Source organism: Ipomoea nil, unplaced genomic scaffold, assembly GCF_001879475.1.
Source record: "Ipomoea nil cultivar Tokyo-kokei standard unplaced genomic scaffold, Asagao_1.1 scaffold1617, whole genome shotgun sequence".
NCBI lineage: Eukaryota > Viridiplantae > Streptophyta > Magnoliopsida > Solanales > Convolvulaceae > Ipomoea > Ipomoea nil.
In genome coordinates this window covers 229,693-240,636 of record NW_017618045.1, presented here as the reverse complement: position 1 = coordinate 240,636, position 10,944 = coordinate 229,693, and positions in this window count along the sequence as shown.

The following is a 10,944-nucleotide window of genomic DNA, read 5'->3' as shown; positions in this document are numbered from 1 at the left end:
AAACCGGTCGAACCGCGAACCGAAATAGACCAACCGAACCGAACCGATATCCGAGTTGCAAAACCGAACCGACGCCTAAAACGACGTCGGTTTACGGAGTTCGGATAGGGTGGGTTAAAAATTCACCCGACCCGTCCGAATACCCGATAAAAGCTAGGGTTGCGTATGTAGATAGCAATACGACGTCGTTTAGGCTTAGTATATATATATGTTGTTACTCCTAACTCCACACTTGCGCAGTCAGTCTCTTGATTCCTTTCTCTTGCTAGGGTTTCCAGACGAGAGCTTCTCTTCTGAGTCTTCTCTCATTCTCTGAGACTCTCAGTTCTCTCTGGTTCTCTGCGCAGTCTCACCTTGCGATTTTAGTCCTCACTCCTCAGTTCTCTCTAGTCTTTCTGTACTAGACAAAGACTACCTTCTTTGTAGTGTATACTCTCCTTGTCCGGTTGGTTCTGTTGGTCACTGGTGGAAGCCCTCATGCACTGACTGGTGTAGTGGTGCTGTGGTGGACTACTGGTGTCGTCGAGACGTCGACTTCCAGTAAACTGAAGGCCTGAAGGCTGAAGCCCTCGTTCTCCGGGGTATTTGTGAGAAAAGAAGTAACTCGCTGACCCTATTCTTAAATTTATTGTGATGTATTATGTGGTCTCTGTGATATTGTAGTGGAAGCACTGACTTTGTGTCTTTGTTAGTTGTTACTGCAAACCCTAGTTTTGTAAAAGTTATTTCTTAGATATGTTGGCATATTGCTCTGAGTTTATTGCGAATTTGTGATCTATTTTGTGTCTCTGTGATAATGTGGTGGAAGCACTGACTATGGTTTCTATGATTCTCTGAATTGTGGACTGTGATTAAGTCAATCTGTTGAGAAGTTCCAGATTGTATATCACTTGTCCCTTGTCCCTTGTTTGTGATGTTATGATACTTGATTATGGTTTCTATGATTCTCTGAATTGTGGACTGTGATTAAGTCAATCTGTTGAGAAGTTCCAGATTGTATATCACTTGTCCCTTGTCCCTTGTTTGTGATGTTATGATACTTGATTATGGTTTCTATGATTCTTTGAATTGTGGACTGTGATTAAGTCAATCTGTTGAGAAGTTCCAGATTGTATATCACTTGTCCCTTGTCCCTTGTTTGTGATGTTATGATACTTGATTATGGTTTCTATGATTCTTTGAATTGTGGACTGTGATTAAGTCAATCTGTTGAGAAGTTCCAGATTGTATATCACTTGTCCCTTGTCCCTTGTGGTGGAAGCACTGACTGTTTTAACTAATAAGAGTCTGTTTAATTTGAGTGTTATAAACTTATAATGTCTCTTAAAGGCTTTAATTGGTGGAAGCCCCTTAGAAATTCAGTTAATGATGTTGATGAAATGAGCTGTTTTTATGTTAATTTGAGTGTTATAAACTTATAATGTCTCTTAAAGGCTTTAATTGGTGGAAGCCCCTTAGAAATTCAGTTAATGATGTTGATGAAATGAGCTGTTTTTATGTTATAATAGTCTCTGATTCATCTGGATATTTGAAATATATCCCTGAATCTGGATTTCTTTGTAAGTTTATGGATGTATTCCCTTAATTGTATTTGTATATTTGTAATTTTGTATTGAATAATGCCCTTTAATTAATTATGCATTCCTGTTTAATGATGACACAAAATGTGTCTGATTCTGGAATGCTTTTGAATCCTGTTGTGTGTACTGATAGTTCACCATTTTTAGATGGATAATATCAGTATGCCTGGTACTCCTGGTAGTCAACCTCCCAGCTCCTCAATTGATGGACCTTCAGGGGTAGAAGCCCAAACTGTTGAGAATCAACAGAATGAGCAACTTCCTACTGCTGTTCCAGCCAAGAAGAGGAAACAGGTTGCTTCCAGATCACCAGTGTGGGATCATTTTGAGGCAATAAAGGACACTAATAATGTGGTTGTAAAAGGCAAATGCATTTATTGTGCCAAAATTTACCACTGTGAGACAAAAAAACATGGGACTTCTTCCTTAAGAAATCACATGGTTAGCTGTTTGAAAAATCCTCACTCCAAGGAAACTAGGCAGTCCCTGTTAACATTTCAGGCTGTTACATCACTTATAGATGGTCAGCCTACTGTGGGAGAAATAGGGACTTGGGTTTTTAATCAAGAGTCAATAAGGAGGGCCTTGGTTGAAATGATAATCATAGATGAATTGCCATAGATGAATTGCCTTTTAGGTTTGTGGAGGGAATAGGTTTCAGGAGGTTCATAGCTATTGCTTGCCCTAGGTTTATAGTTCCATCCAGGTGGACTATAAGTAGGGACATCCTAGTTGTCTATGATGAGGAGAGACTGAAATTGAAGCAATTTTTAAGGGGAAGCAGTCATAGGGTTAGTATCACTACAGATTCTTGGACATCCATCCAAAGAATTAACTACATGGTAGTTACTGCCCATTTCATTGATTCTGAGTGGAAGCTTCATAAGAAAATCCTTGCATTTGTCCCTGTTACTTCTCACAAAGGTGAATATCTAGCCAAAGCCCTAGAAAATTGTTTGCTTGAGTGGGGGCTTAGAGATGTGTTTTCTGTGACTGTTGATAATGCCTCATCAAATGACACTGCTATGGTTTTTCTGAAGAAAAAAATGCTGTCTTGGGGATCATCTACTGTGAGGACAAAGTATCTTCACATGAGATGTATTGCCCATATCTTAAACCTAGTAGTTCAAGATGGTCTTAAGGATTGTGATAGTTCAGTTAAGAAGGTTAGGGAGGTGGTTAGATATGTTAGAAACTCTCCTGCTAGACTCAAGAAGTTCAGGGATTTGGCTGATTGGTTGAGTATTGAACAAAGGTCTTCTTTGTGTTTAGATGTTCCAACCAGATGGAACTCTACCTATTTAATGTTGCAGTCTGCATTAACTTACCAAAAAGTGTTTGAATCTTTGGAGTCTGATTGCTCTTTTAAGTCTGATTTGGGTAATTCAATTCCTGATTTTATGGACTGGGAATCTGTTGGCAGTCTGGTTCATTTGCTGAAGTGTTTTTATGACATGACCATTAGAATTTCTGGTTCTTTATATGTCACCTCAAACACTTTCTTTACTGAGATTTCTGATCTGTACTGCCTATTGAAAGGCATGGTGGAAGTTGGTGGGCCAGTTGGTGTGATGGGGAAAAATATGAAGGCAAAATTTGAGAAGTATTGGGGTGATGTGGAAAAAATGAATCTAATGATATTTTTTGCAAACATTCTAGACCCTAGAGACAAGTTAGAGTATATGCCTACTCAGTTTAATCATATGTATGGTGAGGAAAAGGGTCAAAAATTCTATGACAAAGTAGTTGCTGGTCTTGCTGAGTTATTTGATGATTATTCTACATCTGCCTCTTCTTCTGTCCCTTCTGTGCCTGTGTCTGTACAACCTACATCTGCCTCTTCTGTTTCTGTTGGGAAGCCACAACATTTTCTGAAGTCCCAAATTAAAAAGCAAAGATTGGAGTCTGGGGGTAAGAAACAAACTGAGTTGGATATGTACTTGAGTGAGGGAATAGTTGAAGAGGAAGAATCTTTTGACATACTTGGATGGTGGAAGATCAACTCTGCTAGGTTTCCAGTTTTGTCTAAGCTTGCTAGGGATGTCCTAGCCATTCCAATCTCCACTGTAGCCTCAGAATCTGCCTTCAGTACATCTGGAAGAGTATTGGATCCTTTTAGGAGTTCTTTAACTCCAAAAATTGTGGAAGCATTGGTGTGTACACAAGATTGGCTTAGAAAGCAAAATACTCCTTTATGTATTGAGGAGAATCTGGAAGAGTTGGAGAGGTTTGAAAAAGGTATGACTTTGTAGTTTGAACATTATAATCCTTTATACTTATATTTTAAATTGCTTAAATTGTTAATACTTTTCTTGTTTATTTTGCAGAGTTAAGTGGTGATGGTGGAAGTGGGAGGTCTCTTGGTTCTACACTTGCTACAATTCCTGTAATGTTATTATTTACATTACTTGATTTTATTGATTCTAACTAAATTGCAATCTAATCTCACTTGCTATTTTTTGAGCCCACTGGACATCTGTAAGTCTCAGACTCTGTAACTCTGTAAGTGTGAAGGCCTGGTAACTTGTACTAAGTTGCTGCCTCATGTACCTTGGGCATTTGGTAATGTATGGACTCTTTTATTCTGTCTGTTCACTTTAAGTTGGCAAGTTTGGCAATGATGAAGCTTCCACCTTCAATCTGAAAAGGAAAGGATTAAGTTGGTCAGTTGCTCTATACTTAAGGTATATTGAAGCAATAGGCCCTTAATCCAAATGATATTTAAAATATGCTTACTGAGCCAATATTTATATAATCCCTTCTCTGTTTTTCATTTTCTAATGCTTGCTCAGTTGCTTTACTTGTTTACTTGCTTGTGTACTAATTATCTACACTAACTTGCCACAATTCACATGAAGAAGAATAACTACTCTAATTGTCTGAATTCTAAAAGTCTAGGAGTTTCTGAATGCTGAGTTGCTGATTTTGGGTGAATTTGTTTTTGTGGGGCTTCGGTTTAAAGTTTAAACAGTTATGTAAATTTGTATGTAGTAAGTAGTATACAAGCTAGTATGTATGTACTTCTGTAGTTTTTTTGGAGTCTTAGTCTCTTAGACTCTTAGTCTTAGCCACTTAAGAGTTAAGACTCTTAATGTTAGTTAATAGACTACTTAGTAATACTAATTACTAACTTAGTAACTTAGTATTACACTATTACTGGTATTAGTCTATTACACTATCATTCTATTAATTATTTACTTATTTATTCAGTATTATTCAGTATTTCAAACTTTCAGTTACTTATTATTTTGCTTTTGATTTTAATTTATGAATTTTTGATTTGATTTCAACAATTGTTAATATCCGAAATAATTTCGGATATCCGACCGACCCGACCAAACCCGAACTAGGATATAACCGACCGGATAAGTCAGCATTTTTAAACGGATAGGGTAGTCAAAATACAAAACCGAAATCCGAACGGATGCACCTATCTCTCACCCGATCCGTCCGAACCGTCCGAATGCACACGCCTAATCTTGTGTATCCTAGATAGGTTTCTATTGTATTTATCATCTCTGGTTCTCGATCATTATTGAATACATAGAATACACGTTCTCATCTGGTATCAGTCGCTTAGGTTCTATCCTATGGCTCATTCTACTGACAGTTCTGTTGGTGTTTCTTCCGAGCGGATTGTTTCTGATGCCGCCCTTCCCGTTCCCCTCGTTGTGAATACCAATCTTTCGTCTGCCCATCATTTTATTTCGATCAAATTAACATCCCGGAACTATTTGTTTTGGCGTACGCAGCTTGTACCCTTCCTCACCGGTCAGAATTTATTGGGCTTCGTCGATGGGTCTTTTCCTTGCCCATCCGCTGCTGTGGTGCCGTCTGTGTCGCAGTTCGGTGAGCAGCCGCCTCCACCGGCGGTGGCCGCATCTTCTGGTCTTACAGCTGCCGCATGGAGACAACAAGATCAGGCCATTCTTTCAATGATAATTTCGTCTCTTTCCGACGAAGTTATGCACTTGGCAGTCGGTAAGCGCACCTCCCGGCAGGTGTGGTTGGCCGTCGAGCGAGCGTTCGGCTCCACGTCGCGGGCGCGGGTTCTTCGTCTGCTTGGACAGCTGCAAGGTCTCCGGCAAGGTGACGAGTCCGTGGCGGATTATCTAGGCCGTGCACAGGTGATTGTTGAGGACTTGGAGTTGGCCGGCCGGTCGGTGTCTTTAGACGACCAAAATATGTATCTGTTTCGTGGGCTCCGGTCGGACTACCGCGTTGGTGGCGACCTTGACGGCGAGAGGAGAGCCGGTCACCATGGCCGAGCTGTCTGATTTTTTGCTGGCTAACGAGTTTGTGTGTGGTGATGACTATGTGCCCGGTGGTGTTGGTGCTGCTCCGACGGCCATGGTTGCTGAGCGTGGTCGTGGCAGAGGTGGCCGTGGCTCCTCGCGTGGTGGCGGTCGTGGTCGCGGCGCTGGCAGGAACGGAGGCCAGGGTCGTGGCCGGAATGGAGGTCGGAGCTTCCTGCGTTGTCAGATTTGCGGTGCTACTGGCCATTCTGCTGTGACTTGCTTCCAGCGTTATGCACCGCAGCAGGCTGCTCCACGTGCGCATATGGTGTATGCGGCAGATGAGACTTCTTCGGTTGGTTCTCATAATTGGTTCCCGGATACGGGGGTCACGAACCATGCTACACCGGACCCGGGTTTGTTGACTACGACCACTGACTATGCAGGTTCGGATGTTCTCCGTGTTGGGAACGGTTCAGGTTTGTCTATACGTAGTGTTGGTCGTGCATCTATTTCTACTCCGTCCCGTTCTTTTCAACTTTCTGATGTTTTACATGTTCCTGGCTTATCCGCTTCGTTGCTTTCTGTTCAACGTTTTGCGACGGATAATCGTGTATTTTTCGAGTTTCATCCTGATTGTTTTTTTGTGAAGGATCTTACTACCAAGGCGGTTCTGTTCAAGGGGACTAGTTCTGGTGGTCTTTACTCGCTTCCGGTGTCCAAGTCTGGTCCAACTGCGTTGCTGTCTGCCCGTGCTTCTCCCTCGGTCTAGCACAATCGGTTAGGCCATCCCCATCGTCGTGTGCTCAGTCGTATTTTAAAGTCTTGTCCTACTTCGTCTGGTAGTTTCAGTGATTCTTTATGTTCTGCTTGTCAGTTAGGGAAGTCGGCTCGTTTTCCGCTTCCTCGTGTTAGTTCGTCTAGTTCGCATGTCCTTGAGTTATTGTATTCAGATGTTTGGGGCTCTGCGCCTTTGTTATCAAGTAATGGATCTCGTTATTTTGTAATTTTCGTTGATGATTATTCGCGTTTTACCTGGTTTTATCCTATGCGTCAAAAGTCTGATATATATGTGATTTTTGAGCAATTCCGTGAGATGGTAGAACGTTTCTTTTCGTGCAAAATTAAATCTATTCAGTCAGATTTGGGCGGGGAATATAAAAAGTTGCACTCTCGTTTTGTTCAATTGGGTATTTTCCATAGGCAGTCTTGTGCTTATACACACGAGCAAAATGGTCGTGTGGAGCGTCGTAATCATCACATTGTTGAAACAGGGTTGGCCTTAATGGCCCATGCTTCTATTCCCTCTCGTTTCTGGGAGTTTGCGTTTGAAACGGCGGTCTATCTTATAAACCGGATGCCGTCTTCCGTTCTCGGTGATGTTAGTCCTCATTATCGGCTACATTGCTCTCCTCCTTCGTATACGTTTCTTAGGGTTTTTGGCTGTCTGTGTTACCCACACTTGCGTCCATATAATCGTCATAAGTTAGATTACCGGTCTGCTCCGTGTGTTTTTCTCGGCTACCCGCCGTCTTTTCGTGGTTATAGATGCATGGACCTGAACACTAACTGTATTTTTGTGTGTAGACATGTTCGTTTTGATGAGTGCAGTTTCCCCTTTGCACGCCCTCCTGTTAGTGAGGGTTCGGTGGTCATGCATGTTCCTGCTGTTCCGTGGGGTGCAGCGGGTTTCTCACGGACTTCTGAGCCTCCTCCGTCTCTCTCTGTTGTTGGCTCGGTTGGTGTGCCGCCAATAGCTCCTGAGCGTGTGTCTACAGTCCCGTCTGTAGCTCCGGAGCGTGCTTCTCGGCCGATTGGGCGTCCTCGTTAAGCGGGTCCGGGGCCAGTCTCGTTCCCATGGTATGACTCTCTGGCATATGCCTCATGATCAGCCTCGCTGTGCTTTGGTGTCTCAGGTTATTCCCCAGGAACCTACTTGTTTTACTCAGGCTGTTCGTCATGCTGAGTGGCGTGAGGCGATAGATGCGGAGTTTAATGCTCTGTTGCATAATCAGACATGGCGCCTTGTTCCGGCTCAGTCTGGTCAGAATGTGGTTGGCTGCAAGTGGGTCTTCCGTGTCAAGCGCAAGGCTGATGGGTCTATTGAGCGCTACAAGGCAAGGCTTGTGGCTAAGGGTTTTAATCAGGTCCCGGACGAGGATTTTTTTGAGACTTTTAGCCCTGTTGTGAAGCCTACGACTGTGCGTCTGCTTCTGTCTTTGGCGTGTTCTCGTGGATGGGTGATTCGTCAACTGGACATCCATAACGCTTTTCTTAATGGGCGGTTGGCTGAGACTGTATACATGCGCCAGCCCCCGGGGTATGAGGATAAGGTTCATCCAGATTATGTGTGTTTGTTACAACGATCGTTGTATGGTTTGAAGCAGGCTCCTCGGGCTTGGTTCATGCGTTTGCATGAGTTTTTGGTGTCGGTTGGTTTTCGTCCCTCGCAAACTGATGTTTCGTTGTTTATATACTCTGTTGATGGTGTGTCTGTTTATCTTTTGGTGTATGTTGATGATATATTGATTATGGGTAGTGACTCGGCTTGTGTTTCTGCTTTGATTAGTCGGATGTCTACTGCGTTTAAAGTCCGTGATATGGGATCTCCTTCCTTTTTCCTTGGCATTGAAACTATTCCTGTGTCTGGTGGTTTGTTGTTGTCTCAGCGCAGGTACATGGGTGATATTTTGAAACGAGCTGGCATGGTTGACTGTAAGGCCTTAGTCACGCCACTCTCTGTGGCTAAGGTGGATACTGATTCTGTTGAGCCCTATGCTGATCCTACTCACTACAGAAGTCTTACTGGTGCCTTACAGTATTTGACGGTGACCCGTCCTGACCTGTCTTTTGCGGTGAACAGGTTGTGTCAGCATATGCACGCTCCGACGGTTGCTCATTGGGCTATGTTAAAGCGGGTCTTGCGCTACGTCAAGGGTACCTTGCATTTTGGCTTGCGCTTGTGTCGTTCCTCTTCAGATGTTCTGCATGCTTTTAGTGATTCTGACTGGGCTGGTTCGCCTGAAGATCGGAATTCTACTAGTGGCTATGCTATCTATCTCGGGTCCAATTTGATTTCTTGGTCGTGTCGGAAGCAGAGGACGGTGGCTCGGTCGTCAACTGAGGCAGAATACAAGGCGTTGGCCGATGTCGCGGCTGAGGTCACCTGGTTAGTTGCCTTGCTACGTGAGTTGGGTCTGCCTTTATCTGTGTCTCCCAAGCTGTGGTGTGATAACTTGGGCGCCACCTATCTCTGTGCAAATCCGATCTTTCATGCTCGCACTAAGCATGTTGAGATCGACTATCATTTCGTGCGTGATAAAGTGGCCAAATGAGGAGCTTCAGGTTAATTTCATCTCTACAAAGGATCAGGTTGCTGACATCTTCACTAAACCTCTGGCTGGTCCTCGTTTTACTATGCTGCGTGACAAGCTCAACGTTGTTAGTCACCCGACTTGAGCTTGAGGGGGAGTATTAGGAATACATCTTTCGGTAGTATTGTGTTCTATCTTGGACTCTTTATCTTGTGTATCCTAGATAGGTTTCTATTGTATTTATCATCTCTGGTTCTCGATCATTATTGAATACATAGAATACACGTTCTCATCACCTCGACCTAAGCGTCTCAACCAAGATTTATATTTTCTTTTTGAAACAAATATGATGAATTTAAATTTTTTAAAGATTTATGAGTTACATTATATTTAAAAATTCATTCTAAAAGAATTACTAATCTAAATTTTGATGATCTTCAATTTTCTTTTTCACTATAAATTGGAAGATGTCTCCCAATAGCAAGAAACTATAACAAATGAATATTAGAGGAATAGGAATCCTAGGAAATAGAGTAAGCAAATAATAAAATAGAATAGAAAGTTTATTTTATTATTTGGTTTGTGAAAGAGTATAGTAAACTTTAACGATATTAATAATAATAATCTTCTCTCCCTGGGATCTAGGGTTTTCTTATTCTCTCCCTGAGATCTAGGGTTTGGTTTACGTACATGCGACCGAAGACAACGAGGCTGATTGTTCTGCGCCATGGATGTTCAGGAGATTATTGCGCACACTGCCGACATCACGCTGGAGGATGAAGAGCAAGGAATTCGTTTCGAAGATGAAGCAGTTGGCGGCCCCGTTCTGCCGGCGACGAAACTAACCTGGACCATCGTTGGCCGTTTTTTAACGGATCGAATCATCAAGAAAGATGTGATGAAGCGTGTTATGGCTTCGGCTTGGAGACTACTCATGGGTATTGAGATAACGGATGTGCAGCCGAACCTATTCTTGTTCACCTTCTTCGATGAACCGGACATGCGACGTGTATTGGAGGAGGGACCTTGGGCGTTTGAGAATGCGACGCTGCTCTGCCAAGTCCTAAATGATGGAGAAGATCCGTTGCAGGTTAGTATGAATTCTGTTGACTTATGGGTTCAGGTTTCGGATATACCTCCGGGATACTGTACGGTGAAAGTTTTGGAAAGGATCGGTGACTATGCCAGCGTGTTTTTACGGTATGATGAACGCAACTTCGAGAGACAGTGGACGTCCTTCTACAGAATTAGAATCACTCACGACGTGTCTAACCCCTTGAAGCGGCGAATGAAGATGATTTTAAGGGATGGGTCGTGGACATGGATTAACTTTAGGTATGAACACCTCCATATGTTTTGCTTTTTCTGTGGGAGAATGGGGCACACGGATAAATTTTGCTTGCAAGCTCGCCGGTCATTGTTGAAACCGGAACAATACCCATTTGGCGTGAGTATGAGGGCGGCAGGTTCTAGTCCAGCGAAGGTGTTGGGTGATAAATGGTTCCAGTTGGGGCAAGAGAGGCGCCGTGAGATTGGTTATGGGGGTGAAGGCAAGGTTACGGCAGTAGGGTTCAGGAGTAGAGGGAGTGTGCAAGTTCGGGAGGAAAGAGTGGCCGTTTCTGAGATGGAATCGGAAGTCGAAGGAGTGGGTGGTGTGAGGGGCGAGGGAGTAGTAGGAGCGGGGGAGGGTATTCGGGTAGATCCAAAAAGGCGAAGGACGGATGGTGGGGCGTTGAGTGTTTTGAATGGAAGTATGGTAGTTGATTCTGATGCTTTGAATACGGCGGGACCTGTGGATCAGGCCCGCCAGTCCCA